General features: G+C 31.1%; 1 pseudogene; it reads right to left on the bottom strand.

Moving 5' to 3' along the window:
• Positions 1-3949: 3949 nt before the first annotated feature.
• The window catches only part of LOC149533895 (cytochrome P450 750A1-like), a 29369-nt pseudogene continuing 27499 nt past the window's right edge, over positions 3950-5819 (bottom strand).

The raw sequence follows: 5819 nt of genomic DNA, 5'->3' as shown, positions 1-5819 counted from the left end.
TTTATGATTTCTATTTATCACTATTTTTACTCCATCTAATATCTAATATACAAGTCACATATTCTCTATTTTATAAGTTATTAGTTATTATGAGTTTTCATTGTAAAATACTATATTGATTGGATATATTGATATACAAATTTATTCATAGTTCAATAAATAACATATTTTGGTTTAAAGGTAAAATAGGTTCTAAAGGGATCCATATAAGAATACATGAAATTATAAATTTATTTGTAATTTTCAATTAAAAGAAAATATGTTTTTGAATTCTTATGTTATATTTAGTGATATATTTTAACATCTTTATATTGGCTATGATCCATGTTGATCTTATTAATTAAATATAGTTGACTAATGAATTCATTAAGTTATTTTCTTATAATTAAATATAATCAAAACAATAAATACTCTAGATTATGAAAGATCAAAATTAACATACAGAAAAAAGATATAAAATTTTGAAAAATAGATTGAACTAATTGTATTTGATTATACTAATATCGTGTCAATTTGATGAACTTGGTCAACATTATATTCATGCTCATTTAGGTTTGCACACAAGAAATAAATAAATAAATTTTATTTAGAAACATGTTATGCATGAAAAGTTATTATATGTTGAACCATGTCAATTTAGTTAAAATGATTATAAAATGATCTAATATAATTTGAAATAGTTTAATTCCTTAAGTGTATCAATACACTACAATAATATTTTCCATTCATTCATTAATAACATGAATATTCATTTATAAATTTAATCAATTACATAGTTTGAGTGAAAATGTAGTAATTATATCTGGAGGTATCAGACTCATTTAGAATTATCTCTAAGTGGGAATACCAAATAGATGATTGTCTCTAGGAATAGTTCCTCTAAAAGATTCATTCACATCTATCTCATCTTCACTTCACCAAACAAAGTATTGAAAGAGATAACAGTGCCTAAGGAAATATAGACACAACCTCTTCTTTCTATCCCAGAAGAAATCATGCTTAGCACTTGATCCTTGATCATATCAAGCTTTTTACCGTCCAATCTCTCAAGCCTAAATTCCAAGTGTTCTTTCATTACTCTTAGATCTCTTCCTATAGTCCAAGCATTAACTATAATCCTTTTTTTCATTGGTATGAAGTATTCATGATTGTGTCCTTTGACAACACAGTCTTCTCCAAATTCAAAAGGAAGGAGTAAAGGGACTGGTGGATATAACATTAATGTCTCTTTTACCACACAATGTAAGTATTTCATTCTTAAAATATCATAATTTGTTATTTATGCATCTTATTTTAACTATAGAATTGATTTCCTCTTGTAATTTCTTCATCATACTTGGCTTTCTCAATAATTCACTCATTTCTCATTTGAACGTAATTGATGATATATCAATAAACCATTGAAAATTACCTATAAACACATGGATATATTAATTAAGATGTGTATAATCAATAGAAAAAAATGTGAGAACTAAATTAGATTAAATAATAGAAATTCTTAAATACTTTTAATAATATAGATTATTATTTTATAAAAGAAACTTACATAGAAATATTTATTATAGATGGGCTATACGAGGAGAGAGGATATCATGACTTTGAGCATCATAACGTCATAGTTTTTAAAATATTATGTGGATATTTCAAATCACTCCTAAATTTTTATAGTACTTCATGGCAAGTCCCCTACTTACAAGTTTTGGGGCCACATCATTGAATATGATTGTGATGTTGCTATCAAAAAATATTTTTAGTCAAACACGCTAGTTCCTATTTTGTGAGAAATAGTTTACAAGATCTCATATCTCATGAGAATGAATGCAACACTTAGTACTCATTACGTCTAGTTCCTGGGATGTCAGTCATCCCATCAATATTCAACCTCAAGTGTGCTAAACCAAAGAGTTCCTCCAGAATTAATCCCACTTTACTTGTGACCCTCTTTCAAAAGCCTTGAACAAGTATTTATGAACCATTCATTTATAAGGCCGAATAAGACCCAACACTAAGGTCCAGTCTCCCCTCCTCACTCTTCTCCCACATCAATGGCGCCATCGCCCCACGAAAGACTTGATTTTCTTTGAATTCAGCAGCTTTAATGTGCATAGTTTTCTCATCTGTCGCCAGTGAGCATCGTGCGGAGAAAATACAATGTATTTGGCAGCGCCAATAAGTGGCCTGTGTGCAAAGTTCTAGTCATGGGTTTTCAGAAATTGCTTGGCCGCCTCAGAAGAAGATGCGATGACAACGTCACAAAAATTATTGGGCCATGTTTGTTAGCCAGCCGCTGCAGAGCCCGGTGAGGAAGACCTCCTTATGGGAATAGTCCTGGCAATGATAATCTCCCACTGTGCTTTTTTCTTATTGTTCTTAGTAAGAGGGAGAGAAACCCAGCAAACAATGAAATTCCAATGGTTATTGCAGAAACACTCAGATTGAAATCCATCGTTGAGATATATATAAATGCAAAGCAGTTTGTCCGTTGTGGCGTATGGAATCTTAGATTCTGCAACCTCACCTCTTTCCGATAATTCCGATTCATTTTACGTGGCAATTGTGGTAAAATCTAAGAATGGCTTAAACATCACATACTAAAGCTTAATTCTTAAGCTAAAAGTGTTAAATAGTGAAAGTTGTAGGTATGATGAAGACAACTAAATTTTTAAAAAAACAAAGAACGCTATACATGTCATTTTTAATTTGTTTTTTTAATTTTTGATTGAGAGTTTAAGACTCAGATATGGGTCCACACATGCACTTCTTCAGCGTACAACTAAGGACTGAGGGTCATCCACACTGTCATAATCACTTGAGGCACGATCCCAACCTCATCCTTTATGATTAGAGTCTTACACTCAGCAAGACTTAATCCCTGGTGGACTTTTTTGTTAGCCATTAAACCTCACCAATATAGGAGAAATGGTTTGCTCATTGATAACATCAAGAGATTGGCCTGGTAGACATAGCAGTTTAAGACTCTTCCATTTCTCTTTATTTATTTTGGGTTTTACTACCTTGAATGCTTAAAAATATCTAATTTTTTAATATAATTTTTAGAGGTTCATCTTATAACTAAGCACTTCAATATCTTCAACTAAAAAAAATTCCTTTCTATATCATAAAGGCTAAGGTTTCATTAAATATCTACAATAAACTTATGTAAATCAATTCAATTTTTTAAACTCAAGAAACAAAATTGTCATTTATGAAATACCATATACCACACCTCAGAGTTATAGTTTATATCAAAGTCTAACATTGAATGTTCAAGAAAATTAAATTACGAACGAAAATGACACACTCACTCAACTCTCAAGTGAGATACAATAGTCTGCGAGGGTTAATTGAAGTAGAATTCACTCTTCATCAAATATATTGACTTTTGATCTTCAAGGGAAAATGTATGGTTAATTGAAGTAGAATTCACTCTTCATCAAATATATTGACTTTTGATCTTCAAGGGAAAATGTATACAATTGGCGTAAGCAGTGGAGCAAAGAAATTGAAATAAGATTGGTGCATAGAAATTTATTGACCAAGTGCAACGTGTTAAATAAAAATGACAACATTTAATACTTAGGATAATGTTTTATTCCAATTTTAACATATTAGATAACATGGATATAGAAAATAATATAATAGAAATAATGAAATCAATTTCATACAAAATATGCATCCTATATTCATGTTATAATTACAGTAATAGTTACTTCTAAATAATATTTATAGTTTTCATAATTCAAGCAAGAAGTAGTGGTGAAAGGAACACTGAAAATTCTAACACTCAATTTTGTTCATGATTACTATGTCCTCTCTTTGAGCCTGTAATATTGCTTCATTTATACATCAAAATAAACTAAACCAAAATTTTAATAGATATAATTAGAATGCTATTATTTAGAAAATAGTTTCAACCTCCTAGAAATTCATAGGTTTCACAACTCCCCCATCTATGACTCAAGACAAAAGAAAAGTAACAAACAGACTACTTGCATGAAGTAGTGGTGACAATTTCAATAGAAACTAGATTTTGAGCCAAGAAGGTGCACTTGGCACTAACCTCCAAGATGGAATAGCAAAGAGGTGTGCTTTTCTAGGAATGGTGGATTCAAAATATTCTTTCATGTCTAACTCTCCATTACTTCTCCAATCAAAGCATGGACAAGGTGTACTAACGCAAGCTCAATATTAGCAATCGCCAAGGAAGCACTAGGGCAACTTCTCCTTCCTACTTCAAATGGGATCATGATCAATTCCAGATCTCTAATCATATCAAAAAAAATTCCCATAAATCTTTCTAGCTTAAATTCCAAAGGATCTTCCCATACTCTTGGATCTCTTCCTATTGCCCAAGCATTGACAATAATCCTTTGTTTTGCTAGAATGAAGTAGTCACGATGAGGCCCTTGCACAATACATGCTTTTGTAGATTCATGAGGTATGAGCAAAGGGCCTATTGGATATAATCTTAATGTCTCTTTCACCACACAATGCAAGTATTTCATGTCTACAATATGAGACTTTGTTATTTTATCATCATTTTTTACTATAAAATCAATTTCTTCTTGCAATTTCTTCCTCACATGTGGATTCCTCAGTAACTCACTCATCACCCATTCCAATGCAATCGCCGATGACTCTATTCCACCAAGAAACATATCCTATATCCACATAGACAATAATCTCTCACACACTCAAATATATATAAAATCAATTAAAAGTAATTATATAATTTAACAAATAGTAAAGCCCAAGTTACAATAAAGTCCATAGAATACTCACCATAATGATACCCTTGTTATCTTCATCACTAGTCTCCAAATCCACAAGCACATCAATGAAGTCTTTTTACCTTTCCTCCCCTTGTGCACCACATGTTCATCTATTGTCTTATCAAAAATAGCATCCAAATACCAGTGGACATTCTTCAAGCCACTCCAACCAAGGGATGAAATCACTGACATTAACTGATTCCATCAAAACATTACCCTCCCAAACGAGGTCCTCAAACTCCGTCCCACGTCAATACAAAGGGGAGGATTTAAGATAATATTTGAGACAAATTTTAAATGAATTGTCTTAACTTAAGACAAAAATAAAGTTGTGTATTGTCTTAAGTATTGTCTTTAAATGTGTGTCTTAAACTATCGTCTTAAATTATTGTCTTATTAAGACAATAAGGAACAATAGTAAAATTGTCTCTTAGAGACAATTTTAATCATATTTATATAAACAAAAATGTCTTTAATCTCACTTATTATCTTTCTTAAGGTGATAAGAGAGATGGTATAAAATAATAAATTTAAAAATACTAATAAATATAAAATAGAAAATAATTTAATTAATTTATGCTAAAGCATGGTGGATTTGAACCACCATCCTCCTGCTTGTAATGCAATGCAGGTGCTCTTCCGTTGAGCTAGTACCTTTTAGAATAAGGAAAACTAAAATTCTAAGGTTTCACAAATATGAGCTACAAGAAGGGGCAAGACAAATTAAGGTTTCTTACCCGAGTTTCTTGACACAAACATCCAAAAAATTCAGCACACTCCTGGGTTGAATTGTTAACATGGCAAAGGTGAAACCGAGCACAAATGGGTATGATGAATGGACACGTCTAGTCAGTACAGACATTGAGATTGATGACTATTCACAAATCTCATTGTTTAGTAAATATAAATAGTGATTCATTGTCTAGCAAATATAAGTAGTGATAAGTAAGCAAACATTGAAAGCAAAACTAAAATTGAAGTATAACATAAGCTACTTTACCTTAGGTGACAAAAACTGAATTATAGTGGTGTCATAGCCCCAAACAC

Source organism: Cupressus sempervirens, chromosome 10 (assembly GCF_028749045.1).
Source record: "Cupressus sempervirens isolate cs-2001-9-10 chromosome 10, ASM2874904v1, whole genome shotgun sequence".
Classification (NCBI taxonomy): Eukaryota; Viridiplantae; Streptophyta; class Pinopsida; order Cupressales; family Cupressaceae; genus Cupressus; species Cupressus sempervirens.
This window is presented reverse-complemented; position numbering and strand designations above follow the sequence as displayed.